The sequence below is a fragment of the Rhinatrema bivittatum genome, chromosome 1 (assembly GCF_901001135.1).
Source record: "Rhinatrema bivittatum chromosome 1, aRhiBiv1.1, whole genome shotgun sequence".
NCBI classification, from domain to species: Eukaryota; Metazoa; Chordata; class Amphibia; order Gymnophiona; family Rhinatrematidae; genus Rhinatrema; species Rhinatrema bivittatum.
The window spans coordinates 722,452,213-722,467,670 of NC_042615.1; the positions used below are offsets into that span (position 1 = coordinate 722,452,213).

Genomic DNA, 15,458 nt, shown 5'->3' on the forward strand with positions numbered 1-15,458 from the left:
TTCCATGCTCTCACACCCTCCTGCTCCCCTCCCCCACCCCTCATATAGGCTTCCTCTCTCTGAAACCCACACTCAAGAATCCTTCCCCACTCTCTTACCTTCCATGCTCTCTCTCTCACCCTCCCCTCCCTCACACCCATTTTCTCACCGAGGCCTTTATCTTTGCCGCGAGCGGAGCACACTCTGTTCACAGCACACGGGGGCCTTCCATCTTCGCCATGAACGGCGCACTAGGGCCTTCATCTTCACCATGAATGGAGCGCTTCCTGGGGCACGCGTGGGCCTTCATCTTCACGCGTTCCGTTCGCGGCATGCCAGGTCTCCTTTGCTATTTTCTGCAGATAATTTGGCAATTCTGCACAGGGATGGAATTCTGCACAAATTCTGTGTTCCGCAGTAGCACAGAATTCCCCCCAGGACTACTCTCACCACAGCACACCACTACAGTAAACTAGACCTTCTCCTGAGTTAGATTCTGGATCTCCTAAATCAGTGCAATTGGAGACATCATACTACTTTAGAAGATACATGTATTCTCCTATATTATGAGAGCTGTAGCCCTCTCCTTGTTAGAGAAAGCCAAGATTACTTATTTTTATGTTTCTTAAAAGCAAGCCATAACAGTGGCATATACAGCCATGTGTATGTATAGTGATTGGAAAATCACTCACTTTATCCACATTACATTTACCAAATTTCCAGTCAACTCTTACAATGTTATCAATGGCTGATGAAAATTCACCACAATACAGGCAGGTTAATTTAATATTAATGATTAAACTGCCTACACTGAACCTTACCTGGAATTTACCTTTTTTTTTTTTTTTTTAAACAAATATCACACTAACATAGTCACTGTTACGATTCCTGCCCATGGAACTACTCTCCGCGAGCAGGCCTCTCACCTCTTCTGACCGCCGCTGCCTTCCACGGCAGGGACCCGCTGTGTGTCTGCCCCTTCGTTCTGCGGCCAGTCGGGCCGCCAACGTCTTTTCTTCGCAGCAGGACGCCGCTGACTCCATCCTCCATGGCCCGAGGGCCGCAGCTGTCTCCTGACCTGCACAGCAGGGCTGACACTGTCGGGAGCTGCCACTGGGGTCCTCAGACGGCAGAGAGCCGTCCTCACCGCTGCCGGGGTCTTCGACCGGCAGGGAGGCTGTCCCTGCCGGTGACTGCAGCCAGCCTGTGCCTCCATGTCGAGTGCAGGAGAGCGCTGCTGACTGTGGTGCTGTTTCCTCTTCCTGCTTCCTCTTAGGTGCCAGCACACGCCTCTTCACTTCATTTAAAGGGCCCGTGTCTGGATATGCCCCAGGCTCCACCTGATGACAACTTCCTGCTTCTGCCCTATAAGAGGGCCTCCTCTTCAGTCACTCCTGGCCTTCGGTACAGGTTCCACAGTCGTCTGTGTCTTCTCTCCAGTCCAGGTCCTCCGTGGTCTTCTCCTGCATTGACGTCTTCGTCTTCTTGTTCCTGACGTCCTTCGTCCAGGTCTCTAGTTGTCTTCTTGTTCCTGATGTCCTTCGTCTGTGCCTCCAGTTGTCTTCAGGTTCCTGATGTCCTTCGTCCGTGTCTTCAGATGTCTGTGTTCCTGATGTCCTTTGCTTGTACCTCCTAATGTCCGATGTCCTTCCTGACACCTTTGCCTTCGCTTCTGCCTCCATGCCCTGGTTCTTTGATATCCACCTTCCTGGCGTGCCATTGTCGTGGTCCGCGACAAACCCACGGGCGGGCTGTGTAGGGCGCCTCACGGTACAAGGCCATTTTCATCTCCACAGTGCAACCCTCCAGAAAACTTCTGCTTCAATCCTAAGTTTTTAATCCTTGAGAATCATGAATCCTGTGCTTGAATCTTGTCCCAGTCTTCGGAGCCTATTGCAATTCGCATCTGTCCATGTCAAGACTGTTAGAACCTGCTCCGCTCCAGTGTGGTCCGCGTCCAGTCCTGCGGGTGGACTGTGTAGGGCGCGCCCCGGTGCAGGCCTTTTGAGTATCTTCCTCATGTTCCGATATCAGCTTCCACTATCCCTCCTGGAGTCTGCTTCGAGCCCAGCATGGTCTGCGACCAGTCCCGTGGGTAGACTGTGTAGGGCGTGCTGCATCACAGTCTCAACCCAGCGCTTTGATCCTTGCCTTCGTCTACAGTGCCTTGATTCTTGTCTTTGGCTACAGTGTCCTAGCCTGAGTCTTTGTCCAAAGTATTCTAAGGACTCCATCTGCCCTCGTCCTCTGTCTGGCCTGCCACCTCTTGTCGTACCCAGCGGCAGGTCCGAAAGGGCTTGGAATGGTCAGAGGACTGGTCATCGATCAACACTGCGTTGTTGGTCATCCTGGGGCATGCAGGTCCGGTAGAGAGTCAGAACTTGTCTCCTTGTCTTCGCTTCAGCCTTGTCCTGCTCTTCGTTACCCGTGCTCGCACCAGCTCACCTCCCGCTGTGTGTCTTGGGGCTCCTCCCTGAGTCATGCCATGGCCCAAGGGCTCACAACACCCGCCCTCAGTTCATAACAGTAGCCGAGGCCGTGCTCATAACAGTCACACATACTTCAAATATCCATACTGGAGATGTGTGCCTTCCTCTCTGTGCTCCACTGTTGTATATTTCTGGGATTTCAGAGCAGTCTCTGAAGAGGCAGCTAATAAGCAAAATTTAGAGTGTTTGTATATTAAAAACAAAAAAAAGGTTGCCAGAAGCCAGAAATAAGCTAGGAGCAGTGTAAACCTAAGTAAAAAGGTTGAAAAGTTCAGTTTAGTTACTCACCTTGGAAAGGTGTTGAGGTAGTGTGATTTGGTTTGATTAGGTACCATCATTTGTTAATCAGAACAGCAGTGAGTCAATCAGGACAACTAACTGTAGTATAAATCTCCAAAGGGATTGTTTTACACTAATTTACCTTAGAAGCACAATATATATTGCAAGGGAAGAGCTCAGTAACCCACAATCCAGTAGGAGCACTGAGAGGAGAAGATCATCTTGCTGGTGGCTGAAAGGAATCAGTAAGTTTTTGCTCAGGAAATTTTCTTTTTTAAAAGTATTGGGGTGAAGTTAACTATTTGGGAATATTATTTACTGTGTTTGTGCTTTTAATAGCCAGTAAGGCAGCAAATAAACAGAAAGATTGTTTGTATTTTTTAATAATCAGTCAGTAAGGCAGCTAATAAGCAATAGTTAGTGTGTTTATTTTTAATAGTCTGTAAGGCAGCTAATAAGAAGTTATAGTGTTTTATATTAAAAACAAACAAAGAAAAAAGGTAGCCAGAAATAAGCTAGGAGCAGTGTATACCTACATTAAAAAGTTGAAAAGTTCAGTTCAGTTACTCACCTTGGAAAGGTGTTAAGATAGTGTGATTTGGTTTGATTAGGTACCAACATTTGTTAATCAAAAGCAGTGAGTCACTCTGTTTAACTAACTGAAGTTAGACTGTTTGTATTCGATTATTAAGAATGAAGACAGCCAGGTGGCTGGTGGATGTGATGATCACCTGGTAACAAGCCTACCTGGTGCGAAGGTGGCGGACCTCATGCGTCACCTAGATAGGATTTTAGACAGTGCTGGGGAGGAGCTGGCTGTTGTGGTACATGTGGGCACCAATGACATAGGAAAATGTGGGAGGGAGGTTCTGGAAACCAAATTTAGGCTCTTAGGTAGAAAGCTTAAATCCAGAACCTCCAGGATAGCATTCTCTGAAATGCTTCCTGTTCCACGCGCAGGTCCCCAGAGGCAGGCAGAGCTCCGGAGTCTCAATGTGTGGATGAGACAATTGTGCAAGGAAGAGGGATTCAGTTTTATAAGGAACTGGGGAACCTTTTGCGGAAAGGGAAGTCTCTTCCGAAGAGATAGGCTGCACCTTAACCAGGGTGGAACCAGACTGCTGGCGCTAACCTTTAAAAAGGAGAGTCCCTTCACTGGACTCCCCCCCCCCCCCCCTCCTCTCCGCAGGATCAGTGGACCCGCTGGTGCTTAGTTCAAGCAGCCTTCCCAGCTGTAGCAGAGATTCTGGGCTTGGCTGAAAGGAATAGTACACTCTAGCAACAGTACCCCACTTTTCAGGGAGAGCCTTTGTAGTCACTTCAGCCCCCTTGGCTCCCGACCATCCCAATGCAGCTTCAGGGACATTGAGGAGCAGCAATCGCACAGGAGCGAACATCAAGGTGAAGCATGGGCCTGGTAAGTGGAACAGCATTGCTGATGCTCTTTCTTGCTTCCAGTGGTGTCGTTTCTGACTACTGGCATCAGAGGCAGAAGCGCAGCCTACGAGAATACAACCCTAGCTCTGGAACATTGTGCTGTTAGAGCATTAGACCTGGTGCAGCATTCCTTGGTAAGAAACATCTGGAAGAGTTACAAACATGGATGGGAAAAGTTGATGGAATTTATGAAAAAAGAAGGAACTGTCAATTGGGGAGACATCAGCTTGAGTATGCTGGTTCAGTTCATAATGGACACAGAAGAAAAGGCTGCTCAGTGACTCAGACCAAGTCCTATTTGGCAGGCTTTGCATTTATGTGTAAGATTAGTGGCAGGGAAGACCTAACAAAAGCCTTCATCATAAAGAAAGTAATGGAGGCATGGAAAAGAAGACCTGAGACAGCCAAAGATTGGAAGAGGCCCATAATAAGAATCTTGAAAAAAAATGATAGAGGCCCTACGTCAGGTGTCATGGGATAAATATGAGGCAAAGTTATTTGGGACCGCATTCCTGATCATGTTTTTCAGGGCATTTAGAGTTAGTGATGTGGTGCCCAAGGCTAGGTCTACAACACATAGTCCAGCCCTAGCAATCAGGGATGTGTGGTTAAGGAAGGAACAGGAAGGAACAGGTGTAGATGTGACTACGACAAATCTAAAGCAGATAAGAAGGGAGAGGGCTGCAAAGTTTTACTGCAGAGGGCATGAGAAGGGGTTTTATGCCCAGTTAGGGCAGTGGAGGAATATGTAAAAATTAGACCAGGGGGGAGGGGCCTTTTTCAAGCACAGGGATGGGTCTGCACTTTTACAGTTCCAGTCCAAAAGAATAATGTCAAAGTGCCTCATGGCTGTGAGTGAGAATCCCAAGTTATACAGAACAAACTCATTTAGGATTGGGAGCTGCATCCTTGGCTGGGTATTTAAGTATGGAAGATAAACAGATACTGCAAATTGGGCGCTGGACATCAAGCAGGTTTAAGGGATATGTTGGGGTTGGGGGGGGGGGGGAGTATTGGCAATGATTATCCATCATCATCTGTTTTCTTATCTTGTCATGGCAGGAAAAAGGGCGGAAAGTGAACATTGGCCAAAGATGGTGTGGATCGTAGGCCATTCATTTGTACATTGAACAAGAAAGAGAGTAGCAAAGACGCACCGAGCAGTCGCAGAGAAAAGGCAGTGATAAAATGTTTGGGGAAAAGAGATATGAAATGGGATCAGCTGATGTCCAGGTCTACAGCAGGAGGCCAGGGCACACCCTAAGCCTGATATAATCATCATTCACCTGGAGGGTAATGATTTGGTGATGCAAAAAGGGGTCAACCTGATTATAGCAATAAAGAGAGATTTTACATTGATTAAAGCAGAGTGGCACAGCTTGATAATCGGCTGGTCCCAGACAGCGGCGGATTCCCAATGAAGACCAGCCTGGGGATTCGCCGCCCAGGCCAGCCCAGGAGATACCACATGGACTGCCGAGAGCGGCTCTGTCACGGCCGCGCTCAGCAGACCACGTGACTAGCGCGACCGGCCCACCGGGAAATGCCCAATCCCCCGATAGGCCAATCCGCCTCTGGTCCCAGATCATCCCTAGATTGGTGTGGAAGGGAGCCAGAAGCAGACAAGGAATAGAAAAGAGCAGAAAGAATGTGAATTAAGAATTGGGTTTAATATGTGAAGGAGCTAGGAGGATGGAAAATTTGGCATGAGGAATGGACAGCTCAATGTAAGTCTATTCAGACAGGATGGGGTCCACCTAACAGATATAGGATTGGACATTTTTAATTTAGACATTCAAACTACAATAGAGGCCCAAATAAAATCCTAAAACAATTGGAGGGTTGGGCCCTATTAAGGGATTACTGGTCCCTCCTCTGGTGGCAGCTCACCAGCCAAAAGGGAGACTAAATGGGGGCGCCCAGGTGCCATTAGATAGGGCGCACATGGGCTGGTGGTGGGTATTAACATTTAACACATTCTGAATAGCCCCCACGTAGGAAAGCACAATATAAAGAAAGGAATAATCCCAAGGCTGGGATCCGGCTGGCCTAGGGAGTGATGGAATAATAAATAACAAATGGGGGCAGCATAGTACGGCTGTCCCCACCCGAACATCTTGCAAGGTCGGCGTGAGTGCTGCTTTAGTGTACGGTTGTTGGTTAGGTGATACTTTACTTATTTATAGTTGTGGCCTATATTTTCCACTAGGTGTTGGTTACAATAAAATCTATAAGTTATGTTTGAAAGAAACTTTGGCTTTGGTTAGGGTGTCTCTGTGTTTATTGGAGGCAGGGAAGGGTTGCCTCTGGGTATGGTGAACGAGAGATGCTGGCTTGGGCACCTACCATAGCAGCCCAGGTCTGGTTGGATAGCAAGGTGGTGGATAAAATAAGTAAATAATGATGGAAAAGGAAATGGTCAGCAAAAAGACTCTCCCCGGCGGTGAGTGCTGCTTCAGTGTAAGGTTGTTGGTTAGGTTATGCTTTGTTTATAGTTTATTCACAAGCTGTAGCCTATATTTTCCACTATGTGTTGAACACAATAAAAGTTACAAGTTATGTTGTGTTTGAAAGAATAAACTTTGGCTTTGGTTAGGCCGGGTGTCTCTGTGTTTATCGGAGGGAGGATGCGGCATGCCTGTGTTAAGCATAATAACTCTCATCATTAGCATAGGATTCCCAAGAGAGGGCACTAACCTGTATCCATATTATTGTGCATAAAACTCCTTGCTGCATCAGTAAAGTTTACACACGAAAAAAACGTGCCCACATCATGCGCCCTGCCCCCCCCCCCCCCCCCCCGAGTTTCTGCGCCGGCAAAACAACGCAGGGGTAAATAGGCTCCTGCTGCTCTTTCTGCGACGCATCCCAAACAGCCTCCAAAGTTTCTCCTGCTGAGCTGCAGTTTATGGCTTTTACACCGAGAGCGGCGGGTGTCTTGTCACTCAATGCAGGAGAAGTGCTTTGGCAACAAGGCAAGGCGCAAGCTATTTTGCTAAAGTTTTCCCAAAGCAGAGTGACTGAAAACTGTGAAGAAATTCCCAGCCGAGGCTGCGCATTGCCTCTTCCTGCCACTTCTTTTCCCATCCTGGCAACATGGAATGTGAGCCAAGACTGACGCCGAATCCCGGAACATCCAACCACATGATTGCGGGAAGCTGGGTCTCTCAGCAAGCGACCCTGACATCCGACCTTCTCCGCAGGAAAATCGCTCCTAGCCAATCGCTCGCAAGGATCTGCCGCACCTCCAACCAATCAGAGCTCGAGGCCGGAACCTGTGGGCAGGGAATAGCTTGTCAGTCTGGAGCGCTCTTCCTGGGGTAATCAGTTAGAGCCGAGTGGTTAGAGGAGGTTGGTTTCTTTGGCCCTGGCGGGGTAGGTGGTTCCTGTCTGGCTGACAACACTCAGAAAGCAGGGCCGGACCCAGCGGAGGGGGATCGGAGACGGGTAAGCTACCTCTCTGTTGTGTTTTGGTTTTTTTTCCTCTCGCCGTTGTACGTCAGAGGGTCGCGTTCCCCGCAGGGCAGACTTACTCGTCGCGGCACGGGATGGCGCTGTGCCTAGGGTTGCCATGCGTAACCGAAGCCTCTCCGTCCCCACAGTGCCCTGCCTGCTTTGCCTTCCCCCTATTTCTCTGCCTAGGGTTGGAAGCTAGAGATCAGCTGCAACTGCCAGATGGACTAAACTGCCTTTTCTTCTCATGCCTGGTGCCTTCGGGTATGGGATTTTCTGCTGCTTCGGCCGGAGTCGCTGCTGGGGTGGGGGGCCTTATTTGTGCCTGTACTGTCAATCCACCTACGCAGGGCACCTCTGTAATGGTAAAATACCCTAAGAAATAGCTAGCAAGGTGGTGGATAAAATAAGGAGCCCTGCGACTCCATTAGGGAGCAGGGCACAATGGGGCGGGTAAGGCAAGGTAGGCAGGGCTTAGAGGGAGGGGGGTGGGGAAGGAGCGGAGGGAAGGGAGTAGAAAAGGGAGAGCCAGCAGAGGCAGCCCCTCCTTTTCGTCCTGTGCAGAGCTGCTTCAGATCACCTCTAGGATCAAGCAACTTTACCTCCTTGCTATATCGGTTTTGCTTCCCGGTTCCTCGTGCTCCAGCGCTGCCGAGCCCAGCTGGGGTGGCTCCTCTCTCAGCACGGCTGTGCTGTAACAGGCTGATCTCAGCACGGCTGTGCTACAACAGTTTTGCTTTTACTTTCACTTTGCCTCCAGCACGGCTGTGCTGTAAGAGGAGCAGATCAGCTAAAGGAGCAGGAACGATTTCTTTGATTACGTCATTGGGTAAAGTACAAAAATGTTGTGGCTTATAGGCAAAATGTTGAGAATATTAATGGTAATTTTGTGCTGCTAAGGTCTGGAAGGTATGCTCACCCCCTCCCCCCCTTTTGCATTGAACTGGCTCTGCATTACCAGTACTTTATTTAATGAAAAGGTTTTGAATGCATGGCTGCTTCTGCCTGGAATGTTATTTTATTTAAGGAAATGCCTTAGCACATGGCTGGTTATATATATTTTAACTAATATATATTTAGTGAAACGCCATGGGTACATGGCCACGCTTTACCTGTTATATATATATATATATATATATATATATATATATATATATTTTATGACCTCATGGCTGGCTTTCAGCACAATGCTTGCTCTGCATGTTGCTGTATTTATTGAAAGGGCAGCAAGGGCAGGGCTGGTTATCATTCACTTGTAGCCTTTTAAGAAAGCCATTGAAGGGGTCTTCACATGGTGAATGCATAGGTGGTTAGAGCACATGGCTGGCAGTAGCAGGCTTGGTAGCTCAGTGGTTAGAGCACTGATCTTGTAGGCTTGCTTTACTTTAAAATCGACGTTTCCTATGTATTGCTTTACCCCTGGCTCTCTAAATTGCTAGGAAGTGGGCAGGCTTTATGTCTACCATGCTACCTCAACAACCTGTGGATGTGCTTTGTTATACCTAAGTAATCTGACAATTAAAAAGTAGCCAGCATCCCCGTAGTTGGAAATTCTGATGATATGTCTATGGGACAGCGGTACGGCGTCTGAGTGCTCAGCCAGGTTAATAGGATGTTTTTTTATATCAATCCTAAAGGTGATATTTAGTATTCGGTTATTATTTAAAGGGACAGCTGTCCCATGTGCATGTTTATACTGAATTATAAGGGGTACAGGACACTCAGCTTGATAGATATGATGATTTAGGCTGCGCTATGCAGCTCTATACAAAGTAAATTAAAATATTAATGAAAGGTCAGCTTACATCTTAGCATGGTATTGTGATTCTTATTGTAAGGGCTTGCCAGCAGCCATCTTAAAGTAGCACATGGCAGGGGTCAGCTCAGGGCAGCGGGGTCAGCACATGGCAGCGGCCATATTTGAGAGGTCAGCACATGGCAGCGGCCATATTTAGGATCGCCACGAGCATATTTTGACGCCGGTGCCAAGATAATCACAACTGAGAGCCTGGTGGTGTATAAAAAAAAAAAAAAAAATTAAGACAAGTAAATCATTAAAGTCTGCTGATCAATAAATTGTGACTTTGTAATACAGTATTTACCAGTACAGAATGGCGACTTCGAACCAAGCGACGAGCCACAGCAAAATTCCACATTGATCTCCTTTGTTCCAAGGAGTTCGTCGGCAGCTTCTCGCAAGAGGAGCACCAGACCACAGCAAGTAGGGGCATTAGTCGGAAAGAAAAAGAGCCCGGCGGGCCTGAAAACGATTGCGGCCGGGCCCCACGGTGGCGATGGGGCGCCCACGCCGACATCAGGTTCTGGTACTGCCCTCTGCTCACTGGCTACAGCTTCTATGGCTGCTAGCACTGAGGCTACAGCTTCTATGGCTGCTAGCACTGGGACCACTTCATGTCACTTGGGACGAGGTAAGCCCCAGACTTGCCACCCTTTATCGTCATCAGATTGCAGTGATACTGAGAGAGTGTTAGCCAAGTCGCTTTGCTCTCTATTCCATTCTCTTAAAAGAAAGAGGAATGTGAGCCAAGGCAATTCGGCTGCCGTTGTCTGGGGTGCTAATCCGGTAACCGTGCCAGTGATCAGTGGGCAAACGGTTACTGAATCAGGGAGGCTACAGAGTATGCTGGCCACTCAAGGTATGCCAGCCTCACCCGCTATACCAGCCAACACTCTGCCAGCCCCAGTTCAACCTACTTTGCCGCCTGTAGATGTAAATCCTCTTTTACACACTGCTAATTCGGCGGTGCAAATTCCAACACAGCAGTTGGGGTATGAGGTTTTATGTGGGGTTACGTCCTTAGCTCACAGTGTGCCAGACACAATAAAAGACAAAATATTGAAGAGGGAGTACATTGACATATTTTCCCTCCTTGTTACAGCTATGGAAGTGGAACCCGAAAAAGGGGGATCCACTGAGGCGAAAGATAAGAGGCCAAAGGTTGCCAAGAACATCCAAAATTGGACCAGGGCTTTCCATATTTTTATGTCCGTGATTGTTGAACATGAGCCTGCACATGCCCCCTTTCTCATAACATACATGGACACCATCTTGACAGCACAAAGGAGGGGAGGGTGGGCTTGGCTTAATTATGACATTCGTTTTAGGAAAAGCATGGCCCATAACCCTGCCGTCTCTTGGCAACACAGGTTGATTGACCTTTGGCTAGATGAGATGACCCAACAGAAGTCCTCATGGGCAGAGAGAGCAGGTACATCATACAGTCATCTGAGGGAGAGGGGCCTATATCAAAGGGATAGATTTTCCTTTCAAGGTTCGGGGAGGCGGGATATGTGCAGGCAGTTCAATGCTGGCCACTGCACATGGAAAAATTGCAAGTTCAGGCACACTTGCTCCACATGCGGTTTTGGCTCCCACCCAGCCGCTCAGTGCCGTACCTCCAAGGATCAAAGGCAGTTTCCTCAGCAGCAGGTGGGAAGCTCGCCGATTTCGCGAGCCCCAACCCCGGTCCATGTTGAGGCAATGCGCCCGTGGCTGGATCGTTATCCCTACCAAACCGAAGCAGAGCAAATTTATGCTGGTTTCCTGTATGGCTTCCGAATCCCTATTCAATCTTTACCCCCTTTAGCGTTAGACTGCCCCCCCCCCCCCCCGAGCAATACACGATCACTGGCGATGCATGAGGAGAAGGCGGATAAAAAAGTTCAAGCGGAGTTGGCACTAGGTAGGATAGCGGGCCCGTTCCCTTATCCACCTTTTCCAAATCTAGTAATATCTCCTCTGGGAATGGTACCCAAGAAAGAGCCAGGCCATTTCCTGCTCATACACAACCTGTCTTTCCCGCCGGGTAATTCGGTTAATGACCAAATTGACCCCCATTTGTGTGTGGTGTCATACTCCTCCTTCGACTCTGCAATCCAGCTGATCAAAGATGCAGGGCCCTGCGTGTACATGGCTAAGTTGGACATAGTCAGCATTCCTCCTTCTGCCGGTGCACCCAGACTCCTTCCACCTTCTGGGTTTTCAATTCAAGGGGCTGTATTTTGACCGCTACATTCCAATGGGCTGTTTCAATTTCCTGTGCATTGTTTGAATTGTTTAGTTCCTTCTTGCATTGGGTAATCGAACAGCAGTCGGAGAGAAAGCAAATAGTACACTACCTTGATGATTTCCTATTGGTAGGGAGGGACAGCGCAGACTGCCATAACCTACTGGCCATCGCTCAAGAGGTGGCCAGGCGTTTTGGCGTCTCCTTAGCACAAGAAAAAACAGAAGGTCCAGCTACCACAATTACCTTCCTCGGTATCGAACTGGATGACCAGGCCCAGCAGTCTAAGTTACCTACTGAAAAAATTTTTAAACTCAGGGAGACAATCTTGGAGATGCGCAGCCTCAAGAAAACCACCTTGAGGCAGTTCCAGTCATTGATCGGATTGCTTACCTTTGCGTCAAGAGTAATTCCTATGGGCAGGGCCTTTTTACGCAGGTTATATTTATTTATTTATTTTTAATTTTTATAGACCGAAGTTCTTGTAGGAACTACAAATCAATCCGGTTTACATACAACTTTTAAATGCCCAAAAAGAGTAGTGGGCTTTACATAGAACAGTTGAACAATAAAACAGGTAACAATAGAACTAACAATAATTATGGAACAATAATTATGGAACAAATAGAATAGATAACCAATTAAACATAGTAATGTAGTAATAAATATTATATAGAAAAAAAAAAAAAAAGAAGATAGAGAAAATGGGGTGTGAGTACAGTATAAATACAAAGATGAAAGAGCTCAAAAATTAAGGTGCAGTTGAAGAAAAAAAAAAATTGTAATATGCTGGGTGGTGAGTCTGTGTGCTGGAGAGTCTGGTTGAGGATGAGTGCTGGAGGAATGCTGGTGCGGCTGAATGCTGGCTGGAATGCTGGTGTGGCTGGATGCTGGCTGGATGCTGGAATGCTGGTGCGGCTGGATGCTGGCTGGATGCTGGTGCGGCTGGATGCTGGAATGCTGGTGCGGCTGGATGCTGGCTGGATGCTGGAATGCTGGTGCGGCTGGATGCTGGCTGGATGCTGGAAGGTTATCACTTGCTACAGCGGGGGTTCGGAAAAAACACCACCGTATAAGGATCTCCAGGGCAATCAAGAGTGACCTGCTGGTGTGAGAGACCTTTCTAACAGAATTTAACGGCTTAGCTTTTTGGCAGGACCCCCCAAGGCATAACAGTGAGCTAGAATTATTCACAGATGCAGCAGGAGGTGTTGGTTTTGGGATTTATTTCCAGGGAGCTTGGTGTGCCGCGCAGTGGCCGCAATCGTGGCACCAGCACAAAGTCGCCAAAGATCTAACCTTCCTTGAATTATTCCCAATTGTGGTTGCCCTTGTCATCTGGGGGGAGTCCCTTGTAGGATCTCACATCATTTTCAGATCCGATAACATGGCTGCGGTGCAAGTCATTAATGCACTGTCTGCACGCACTTTTGAATCTAATGCCCTCATCCGGCATTTGGTGCTCACGTGCTTGCGTTTCAATATCATATGTAGAGCAGTCCACGTCCCACGTAGAATAAATAACATTGCTGACTCTCTCTCCCGCTTACAGTTCTCGACATTCCACAGACTAGTGCCGATGGCAGACTGTTCCCCGACTCCCATACCCGAGGCGGTGTGGCTACTTGGCCCCCCGAACTTTGGAGCATGATCCTGGGGTCTTTGTCTGTGAACACTCGTAAGAGCTATCTCCTGGCGCTTCAGGAGATACTGAGATTCCTGGGGAAGGAATCCCTTGAAGTAGAGTGGCCTTTGCCTGTTTCCACGTTGCTGGCATTTGTAATGCATTGCAAGAGACAAGGAAAGTCCAGGACAGCGGTATCAAATCGCCTAGCTGGCATTTCCTTTTTCTCTAAGCTTCAGGGGTTTCCTAGTTGCTCCGCATTATTTCCTATTAAGAGCCATGTTGGGTTGGGCCAGGGAGAGCCCCCCGGGAAGGGATGGCAGAAAACCCATTACCATCCAGATCCTCAGGAACATACTCAAATGCCTGGCAGACGTTTGTAGCAACGAAGCAGAATCGCTTTTATTCAAATGTGCATTCTCCCTGGCTTTTTATGCATCCCTGAGAGTTAGTGAGCTGGCAGCTCACGCTAAGCACGGACCTTCGACAGCATGCCTGCAATGGGAGGATACAAAGCTGGAAGGGAAAAAATTGATCCTGCGCGTCCCTAGGTCCAAAACAGACCAGCTGGGAGCGGGAGCATATATCACCCTCCACGAATGGCAGGGGGAGACCACGTACCCTGTTCGCTGCACGAGATCATACTTGCAGATTCGGCGTTCAACATGTGGAGGCCCTCTGTTGGTGCATTCATCTGGGTTACCTCTGACTAGATACCAGTTTGCTTGGGTATTGCATTTGGCGTTAACATCCCTGGGTATGAGCACGGTGGGCTACTCGTCGCACTCCTTCTGCATAGGAGCGGCGACAGCAGCCAGCCTGGGTCTGCAAGACAGTGAAGTCATGGCCATTGGCAGATGGGGGTCAGGGACGTTTAGATCATATGTGAGGCCGCCGGGTTACTTTGCGGTTAAGGGGTAGCCATGATCATTGAAAATCCACCACTTCACATCTATTTCTTCTCTTGCTTCTTATGCGCAGACCATTGTGGGAGGCTGTCATTCGTATGGATCATCGGGCACTCTTATGTGCGTTGGGCACATAAGCGGGCCCAGCAGCGCCTGACGGGGGAGCATCTAGGGATGGCAAAGCAGTGAATGGCATTGATTTGGAGAGGAATTTCAGGGATGGTATGGGACCAGCTATTACCGACTGTTTGGAAACTGTGCAGTAGCAATCCAGTTACGCCTACAGCCCTTGTCATACACCTGGGTGGCAATGATATGCCTCAGACCAAGAGCATAGCCCTCACACAAAAAAATGCAAAAAGACCTCCTGGTATTGCATAATATGTTCCCGCAGTCGGTGATTGTATGGTCCTGCATCACCCCTCGCAGAGTTTGGAGGGGGGAAAGATCTCATGCAGCGGTGGAAAATGCCAGGAAAAAGATCAACAGATGGATGGTTAAATTCATGAGTATCATTGACGGTTTGTCTGTGACGCATGAATTGATAGACGAAAGCCCAGGGATGTTTTGGCACGACGGGGTACATCTATCGGACATAGGTTGGGATATTTTCAACTCCGACCTACAAGATAGTATTCAAGCGGTTGTACACCTGTTGGCCGCAGCCCGGTTGAGTGGGGGGTCCCCGGTAAGCAGTTCCGCTACCGGGTAACCGTGGCATGGTGACTGGCACAAGCAACAACCCCCCCCCCCCCCCACATTTAGGAGAGTCCAACAGGCGGTTCGGACTGGGCAAGCGGCCTAAGCAGAGCCGGCGCAGTCCCTCGACGCTTCAACGGCCGAGAGGGAAGAAGCAAGAGATGCTGAGGCGATTAGAACAAACGTTCCCGACTTCCACGGTCGGGTCGACGGACGCTATGGCTTCAACGGCCAGGGGTCAAAGGACAACTCCGCGGCTTATACGGCCAAGGAGTGTGCACCCGCCTCAGCTGATTTTTCATATCTTCAACTTTTAGAAGCGTGGGGGGGCCATCGCTAGTCACTAAATTTGTTATCCCTTCAGTAAAGTCAGCAAAATTAACCCAAGTGAGAGAAAGGGCTTTATCATTGGCTGGGCCCATACTATGGAACACGATGCCCCCCCAACTCAGATTACAGAATAATCTCAAAACTTTTAAGAAAAATCTAAAAACATGGCTCTTTAAAAAAAAAAAGCCTTCACTAAAGAGTGGGGAGGGTAGAGAATGAAAGTACAAGGTAA

General features: G+C 48.5%; 1 protein-coding gene across 1 annotated transcript in view; it reads left to right on the forward strand.

The window, feature by feature from the left end:
- Positions 1–8,215: 8,215 nt before the first annotated feature.
- IL6ST (interleukin 6 signal transducer) overlaps positions 8,216–15,458 on the forward strand; it is a 247,773-nt gene continuing 240,530 nt past the window's right edge. Inside the window, exon 1 of the mRNA XM_029576964.1 lies at positions 8,216–8,466. The gene's annotated coding sequence lies outside the window, so the exon portion shown is untranslated. The remainder of the gene's footprint in view (positions 8,467–15,458) is intronic.